This window comes from Alosa alosa, chromosome 6 (genome assembly GCF_017589495.1).
Source record: "Alosa alosa isolate M-15738 ecotype Scorff River chromosome 6, AALO_Geno_1.1, whole genome shotgun sequence".
Classification (NCBI taxonomy): Eukaryota; Metazoa; Chordata; class Actinopteri; order Clupeiformes; family Clupeidae; genus Alosa; species Alosa alosa.
In genome coordinates, this window is record NC_063194.1 from 19,780,200 (window position 1) to 19,789,608 (window position 9,409).

A 9,409-nucleotide genomic window follows, 5' to 3' on the forward strand; every position below is an offset into this window, starting at 1 on the left:
TACTTCCGGGAATTCGCCTGCCCCCTTGGGTAAGAGTCATTGGGGCTGGGCAAAGATTCTAGAAGCTTTGGGCGTGGCCAAATTAGCTGCAGATCATGAATATGTAATGAGCAGCAGAAAACAGCACACTCTGGAAGGGGCTAAAACAGATGGTAATAGAGGTAGGTAACAATCGTTTCCTACACGCTATTTCCACCAAACAACTTCAGAAACATGTTTTCTGGAACTCAAAGACCTATTTGAACTTGTTGAAAAATAGTCAAAATATGGGCACTTTAAGATTTACCTGAGACTAATTCATCAACTTAGAGACATTTAAGCTATGTAACATACATTTATAAAATATGCTTGACAGTTTATGACAAGTAGGCCTAGTTATGACAACGTACGTGTGCATGTAAGAAGAGAAGACGATACCTATTTATTCTATTGTACATAAGATTTATTGTCCCAGTCCAGCCATGAACCTGGCAAACAGGTTTGAAAAGTATTCAGGGATAGGAGTATCTATTGTACAACTACTTTGCCAGTTTCTCTTTTTGGATCCTTAAAATACTGTATATCACTAACCAGATTTACGCTGAGTTTGCTATTAAGGAAGAAGGAATAAATACAGACCAAATCCATTATTAATTATGCTTACATTTTAAGCATCAATAAAGACATTTTAATAAGTTAATGACTAACATTTGTTTCCATTTACATTTTATTGAGCTCCCTAGCCAGGAGATTAAAATTTCTGTCATGGACTAGTCAGCCACTACAATGACCCAATTCATATCATTTGACAGATCCTGGCCATCCTGCGCAGTGATCATTACAGTCACCTGAGATAGGGATAGATAGACGGGGCGGGGCGGTTGGTTGTTGGCATCCAACCTCAGAACAATACAATCCTGAATGTCATTCTGGAGTAACAGCCAGAGCAAGTACCTCATAAGGGCACAGTTTGCAGGTGTTCTACCAGAGAGGGTTCAAGCGGAGCTAGTAATCAAGGATCTTTGGTTCTACACTTCCATCAAAGGGTAAGGAAGCTTATACCATCTTATATGAAATGAGGTGGAAATGAGGAGGAAAAATAGAGGAAAAATGACTTGAATGCATTTGGGTTGGATTTTTTGCTCGGAGAATTGTGACTTGACCTCACTATCATATTCTTCAACCTCCCTTGCAACAGCACAAGAGACGAATTTTACTCATTAAAAATAGGCAAGTTCATTTATGACCAGTGGTGGAGGAAGTACTGAAACTCAGTACTTAAGTAAAAGTATAAATACACAGAGAAATATTTACTTTAGTAAAAGTAAAAGCAAAGATTGTTAAGGCGGAGCCAGATGTTTCATCAGGAGCCACTTCCGGGAACCCGGATCGCACGAGGGGGGGGGTCAAAACCCCCCTTTATCCCTTACAAGCCCGACCGTTCTAATTTCGTTAAAATTTTAACGATGACCAATCATCTAATATCTCAGCTGTCCAATGACTGATTTTATTTCTGAAATCTTCCCCGTAATGCTGACAACATAAGCTTTTGATATGATTGGTTAAGGGGTTTATGGCGCGAAATGTTTTGGATACTTGAAGATGAGTCGGGAAAAAAAACTTTTCACTTCAGTCGTACATTTTAACATGGACCGCCAGATGCCACCTGCACTTCGTTGGAGTTTACCTCGACTGGAAACCACACAGCTGGATAAACTGAGGTAATATATATTTTACATCGTTTGTAGTTATGGTTAATCTTAATTTGTAGTCATAAAATCATGTTATTTGACAGTAATATGCTTTCTCATCAGCTTCAACATTATGGCATAACGGGGGCTAAGTGCATCGTCATGTAACTTTAGCTAGCTGCATTACTCTGAACTGCTTGCAGTATTCTCGTTTGCTTTTGATATCAGTTATTTTCATTTGACAGTTTCATTTAAAAACCTGTTAGTATATAACCTGTAAGTAAGTTTGTTTTCTAGTACCAATTTGCTTGTTAGGTAAGCATTATATTGGCAAGTCAGTATAGCATACCAAAGCTGAATAAATCAATGGGCGCGCGTTTCTAAGTTAAGTTCTCTTACATGAAATAAGTTGAGCGATATTTTTACTCCTCTCAATATGTAGTTGTAGAAAACAAGATGTGAAATCACGGATTCTGTCAGAAATGTAGTGCTAATTAACGTATTGCCTCTCCTCGGGTTGTTACCTCGCTAGGCAGTTTGTAGTGAACTGTTTTACCTTGCTAACTTCTAAATGACAAACATCAGACGTGCTTGTCTCAACATTTTCTAAGATGGCATGACTTGATATTCTACTCTTCTCAATATGTAGTTTTATAGAAAACATGATGTGAAATCACATATTATGTCAGAAATGTCATTATTGCATTTAAGCAGTTAGTTACTAGGTGAAATGTAATCTGTCTTTATCTTAATGCCAGCCAGGCAATCAGATTTAGGGTAGCTAAACCCATGTGTAATAAAATGACTTTTCATACTTCTATATATTTTTTGAGTTACTCAAAATGCTTCAATAGTTTAGGCTACCTCTTCTTGTGTATGTATGTGCACACACACACACACACACATCTGTAGTTTTGTGATTTTATTTTTTAAATTAATAAATGTATTACATTTGTATGATTTTTACTGTTGTTTCAGATGGAGGATGACAAGACTTACACAGACCTCCTTGCAGGCCTGAAGAGGTAGCTGACTGCTGATGAGCTTGCGCACAATGTTGAAGACCATGTGAGGATGGAGGAAGAAGGTATAGATTTAGGTGGCGCATGGGGTGGTGTAGACTGCCACTAAAACACTGTGAAATAGACTTGTTATGTTGATTTTTATGTTGTTGTCCCAGGCATATGTGGTTTTACCAACCGAACGGGTGGGAGGTTGTGCTTAGTAGGCCGTCAGATGCAAACACACAGTGCAGGGGCATGGGATCGAAGAGACCCCAGAAGAGTTTCACAGTTTTCTGGGATTGATCATTGACATGGGACTTCACTTCCCTCCCTAATATCCATTGCTACTGGGGAACCAAGTCTCTGAAGGGATCAGGGAGCGTTGACCAAATGAGAAATACATATTGTGTACACTTTTTCTCCATTGACATTGCTGTTTCAGTAGTTTCTTATTATTTCAAGTTTGGCAATGCAGAATCTGGTGTTGAACCTAGGTTTGGTAGCTACAGCCAGAAAGACTTTGGTGAAAATCTATCACAACAGCTGGCAGGCATTTCCGTCAAAATTTCAGCCTCGCCTTCAGCTGCTCCAACTACTACTCTGTCGTCTTTTCATCAAGTACATATTCCTGTACAGCAGGAGCCAAAGAAAAATTGTTGACTTTGTTATAAAAACAATACATAATAACACTAAAGTAGCTTGTATGGCCTGGAGTTTAGCGGTAGGTGACTGCTTTTTTGGTAAAACAAAATTGCTGTCAGATTTGGCATTCTACAGAAGGGGATGCGTTTCGTTATGAGTCATAGGTCTTCTGTGTTTAACCTTCAGGTTCCCCACCCCACCTTTCCCTATCCTCCTTTGTGTGTGTGTGAGTTTGTGTGTATATGTGTGTATGTGTTTATTCTCAACAGGCTTGTTCTATGTTATCCACTTTCAAATGTTTAGACACATTGATTTTTGAGTGATGTTGAAGTTGATTGTATTCCTAGCTTTTCATAAGTAATACATTTTATAGATGTATATCATTTTCATATTACACTAATTTATATAAGGAAGTTGTTGAATCAAATGTATTCTATGTCTCTATTCAGAATTGATCTTCAATAAATATACAGTATACTTACTTCCTGTATTACTGGTAAGGTACATGTTTTTCTTTTATATATCATTATTGTTGACTGTAGCATTTGCTTATATACAAATAAATGGTTTATTCTGATGGACCAAATAAATCTAAACCATTGTGTCTGACTTCATTATTAGTTTTTATGCATACTTTTATGTTTTTGGTGAGAAAGAGAATGTGAATTCTGTCAACATTCTAAATCCCGTTTACTGCATTTTTTTTACACTTATCACTTAATTTATCATAACTTTTGAAAGGTTAATGATATTCCAATTCAGTCTTTTTTGTTAAATAGCCCACAACTTGCTGAACATGTCATACACTCTATATTTTTCTCTATCTCGTATAGAAATATGATGAAAATTCATTTTTATGCGAATGAAATTCAATTTTAACGAATTTCGGTATACATTTGGAGAGGATTTTCGAAGACTGTTCATTACTAGATCAACATTACCATATGTATTTTACATCATTTGATAGAACTGACCCTTCTGATTACAGTGGTATGTATATCCCATTGATGGTATGTATTATACTCAATAAATACGTTTTTTTGTGTAAGGAGGTCATCCAGCACCAAAAATGGAATGTTCGGCACGGGCACGAAAGGGTTAAGCAGAGCAGAGGCAGCGACTGCTCCATTGAAGTCTATGGGCATAGCTCAGAATTTCACCACATATGCTAAGGTCTTGGTTCTATAGAGTTAGGAATGTGAATTTCGGGCACGTTTTCATGATCCTCAAACCCTTCTGAACATTTCAGGTACATTTTTAGCATTTTTGAGCATTCCAGTCTGGAGAAAATCAACCTTATATCAGGTATGCGCCGGTTATTTATGCAGCTGCTGTTGGCCGGTTGCAACGTACACTCGTCAATACGTCATCGACACGCCTCTTTATGCAGACAGGATTCGATCCCCATTTCGCGCCCATAGACATGAACTACGACGAAGTATCTTGCTCCGCCTTAACAATCTTTGGTAAAAGTACCACAATGACAACCCTACTTAAGTAAAAGTAAAAAGTACCTGCTTTTAAATGTACTTTAAGTATTAAAAGTAAAAGTATTTGCATAATGATTTATTCTCTTAATATCTATATTCTAAAAGGAAAAATCAGTATGGGCTGTGGCATTTTAATTAAGCTAGTTTTAGGTTATACTCGACTAGATAGTTTTGAGTTAATGCAATTGTGCTTACCATCTGTGGCGCAGTTTACATTCTGACCTACAATTCTAGAGACTGTAATTCTGGTTATCTACTAGGGTGATCTGCTGAGTAATATCATTCAGCAAAACACGAGAGCCTGAAGTTTAACGGGGTAGACAAGGGAAACGTCGGGTGGATCGTAATGCCAATTATGCTGATTGAACAGAAACGTTGCTGAGAAAGGTGTCTTTATGATTAAGTTCAGTTTCACTTGCGCAGACGCATAGACATTGAATGAGCGCTCACGTTACTACCCCCCAATTGTAGGCTATGCCTATATCTTTATTTAATCACACACAATTAAGGAATATTTCCTAATCTGGAAAATGTTACGTTTTTTCCGGCCACCGGTTCATTAATAGTCTACCATTCATTGTGCCGCAAATGATCAGACGTGTGACAGAAGCATGGGCATAGCCTGTAACTTCGCTGATCCGCGGATAGCAATCTCATCGGAGAGGAGTCCCTAACGCTGCAGATAACAGACAGAGAAAGGCACAGAACACAGTTGCATGTACAGTGTAGCCATGGGTCTGGTGAATATAGCCTACCGAATGCAGATGGCTACAAGCTCACGCTTTGCCTGGTCTAGACTAGAAGCTTATGTTTCTAAGAATGCACGTGGCGCTCTCAGAATCTTTGGTAGCAACCCCGGTAAAACAAACGTGTTTGTCAGAGAGAAAAAAAACTGATCATAAAATGTATCGTAAAAGGAACGATGGTGTTGTAGAAATGTAGCGGAGTAAAAGTACAGATAATTGCTGTAAAATGTAACGAAGTAAAAGTCAAAAGTATGCACTATAAATTTTACTTAAGTAAAGTACAAATACGTGGAAAATTTACTTAAGTACAGTAACGAAGTATTTGTACTTCGTTACATTCCACCACTGTTTATGACTAAATTAATGCTATAGAAACACCAGCCTGTGACATTTTCCTTCTTGCTCAACCATAGTAAGCAGTTCTATTAACTTATTTATGTGTTTCCTGTATTTTTTTTCCGAGCTGATCTCATGAACACACTTTTTTGGGAGGTTGGGATTTTTAAAGATGACCGGCATGAAGGCATTAAAAGTCCAATGGTCCAGGTGTATGTCCATAAAAGTCATATATATAAGTATATATACTCTTTTGATCCCGTGAGGGAAATTTGGTCTCTGCATTTATCCCAATCCGTGAATTAGTGAAACACACTCAGCACACAGTGAGGTGAAGCACACACTAATCCCGGCGCAGTGAGCTGCCTGCAACCACAGCGGCGCGCGGGGAGCAGTGAGGGGTTAAGTGCCTTGCTCAAGGGGCACTTCAGCCGTGACCCATTGGTCAGGGCTCGAACCGGCAACCCTCCGGTTACAAGTCCAGAGTGCTAACCAGTGGGCCACGGCTGCCCATAAGAGGTCTGAAGTCCTATGACTGACCAAAGGATGTACAGTGCCTATTAAAAGTATTCAGCCCCTTGCTAAAGTTGACTAAAAAGAGAAATAAAAAAAATTATCTTTTGGAAATGGATCTTAATGCCTTAATTAAAGGTGCTCTAAGCGAAGCTGGGTAATGTCGCTTCTGTTGACTTTCAAACAAAACAGAGAGCTAGCTCGCTACTTCCTCCCCCTCCCTCCCGTGCTGCTCCCGTGCAATTGAAACTCTAGGTTTGCCCAGGTTGTTTTTGTGGACACAGACAGCTAGCAATTGGTTAGGTGATGTTTGCTTGCCCAGGGGCACAGGACCAGTAAGGGGCCCTGGACACAGTCAAAATATTATTTTATCAGACATCAGACCTTTAGTTCCTTACATCCAACAAAAACATTTTACCTATGTTCATAACTTTGCAACTATTCAAATGGATGCAACAATATAATGAGTGAGAGTGGTCTGAGGAGGAAGGGAGATTAGAGATTGCAACTGCTGAGTGGTACTGTAATATGATTGAGCATCCAGTCTGTATTATTTGATCATTTGTTTTATTTGTGCTTCTTTGTTGTTTTGTTTTACAGCAAAAACAATCGGAAAACTAATATGCTGGACTTCTGTAGCCACAGATGTACACTGCTGGCTGCCTTCTTTGTCGGTCTCACGCTTTTTGGCAGTTTGCTTATCCAGTGGCCACTGTTTTTTAAAATGAAAATGACCTCAAGAATTGAAACTGAAGTCATTGACATGAATATTAATGCCAAAAACACAACTGTTTTAGTGTGGTACTGGCCTTTTGGAGATAAATCTAGTCTGGATGGTAATGTGTGTTGGGAGAGGTTTGGCATACCAAACTGCAAGTTGGTGGACGATCGGTCCATGTTCTCTCAAGCAGATTTTGTGGTTTTCCACAACCGTGAGCTAATTCAAGGCCAACAAAGACTGCCTGTAGACCAGACCCGACCACGGAGGCAGAAGTGGGTATGGTTCTCACTGGAAAGTCCAGCACATAATGGAAATGTGAAGCCCTTTGCTGGGCACTTTAATTGCACCATGTCTTACCGCCGTGATGCAGACATCTATACACCATATGGCAGTTTGGTACCCCAGGACTTCGGTACTGGATTGACAGTTGAGGATTTCATACCAAAGAACAAGTCGTCTATGGCTTGTTGGGTTGTGAGCAATTTTGCAGCCCACCATAAGAGAACTGCTGTTTACAACAGACTGAAAACATTTATACCAGTGAATGTGTATGGTGGAGCACTGAATAAGCGCCTTGATGGTAATGTTCTGTTACCCACAATCTCTCACTGCTACTTCTACCTGTCTTTTGAGAACTCCATTTTCAAAGACTACATCACAGAGAAGTTGTGGTACAATGGCTTCATGGGTGGAGCAGTGCCTGTAGTTTTAGGTCCACCACGGGAACAGTATGAGGCGGTGGCACCAAAAGACTCCTTCATCCATGTGGACGACTTCCCCTCATTAGAGGAGCTTGGAAAGTTCCTGAAGAGTCTGGCGGAGGATAAGGAACGCTATGCCTCATACTTCAACTGGAAACTGAAGTATCTGGGTAAAAGCGATTTGGCGGTTGGAGGGAGGAATTTTGTAAAATTTGCCCCAAAGTCAGTAGCTTACAAAAGCATAAGGTCTATGAGGACTTACATACTTGGGAATGGCAATAAAATCAAAGGAATCAAAACACCAACAAAAAGTAATTTTCTGTGACCTGCACCTTTTTTCTTATCTTTACACAAAGTCTATACAAGGTCAAGGTAACTTTATTATCCCCAAGGGGCATTTATTTTCACAGCCAGCAGACAGACATAAGGACAAGACACACAAAAAATACATAAAAATACTCACAGTATCTAAAACACAATAATAAAAATAAATATAGTTAAAACAGTTTTGGCAGACTGAAAAATGGAAATGGAAGTTGGGATAAAAGAGTTTCTTAGTCTATTGGACCTGCATCTGGGCATGGAGTACCTACGGCCTGAGGGGAGCTTAAACTGGCAGGACGGCTATGGTCATTAAAGGGCAAGGCCACATTGGTGGACGCCGGGGCTTGAAGCCCCAACTTTATGATGTTAACCCGGCTCCCTATCCACTACACTACCTCTGCCCAGTGGTATTACAATACCGTCAATTCAAAAATATAATTTAGATATGCGTGTTTACTATGAACAAACCATTTTTAACTGTGTGTATACATGATTTACAGATGAGAATTTATGTAGGAATAATGCTTTACAAACAAAGAATACAGCATTTAATAATAGTTTACAGATGTTTAATAAATGCTTAACAGTGTGTAGTAGAAGAAAACAGAAACTCTTGCATAGATGTAGGGGTTTCTGTCTGGGCCAAGGTAGTGTAGTGGATAAAGATCTGGACTAGCATGCAGTAGCCTGAAAAGTTGGGGGTTCGATTCCTGGCTTTCACTGTTATGTCAATGGCCTTCAATTTAATTGACACGTCGCTTGACTGCTAAATTAATGAATGTGAATGTAATCTTTACAACTCATTTGAAAATGTGTTGCAAGGCAGAGAGAGTCCTCACTTTAGATAAGCTCACAAAATATCATTAACTAACCACTTGTAACTCCTGAGTTAATCATGAATTATAGTATTAGGAAGTGGTTTATAAAATATGTATCCTCACCCTAACTAATCATTAACAACTGTTAAATAATGGACATATTACTTCATCAAAAAATATTATTGCATAATTTATTAAGTATTAACAATAATTCATAAACATATTTTAGATATAGGCTTATTTACTATGAACAAACCATTTATAACGGTGTGTACAAATACTTTATTTATGAGAATTGACATAGGAACAATGCTTTACAAATGATGAACAAAGCATTTTGTAATAGTTTGCAACTGGTTTATAATAAGAAAATGATTTCATTTATAAGTGGTTGTTTCATTATTCATTAAGTATAAATCATGTACTTACAAACATATTTTTGGA

General features: G+C 38.6%; 1 pseudogene; it reads left to right on the plus strand.

The window, feature by feature from the left end:
* The first annotated feature begins 916 nt into the window (after positions 1-916).
* On the plus strand, positions 917-8,591 carry LOC125296584 (annotated as a pseudogene).
* The last annotated feature ends 818 nt before the right edge of the window (positions 8,592-9,409 follow it).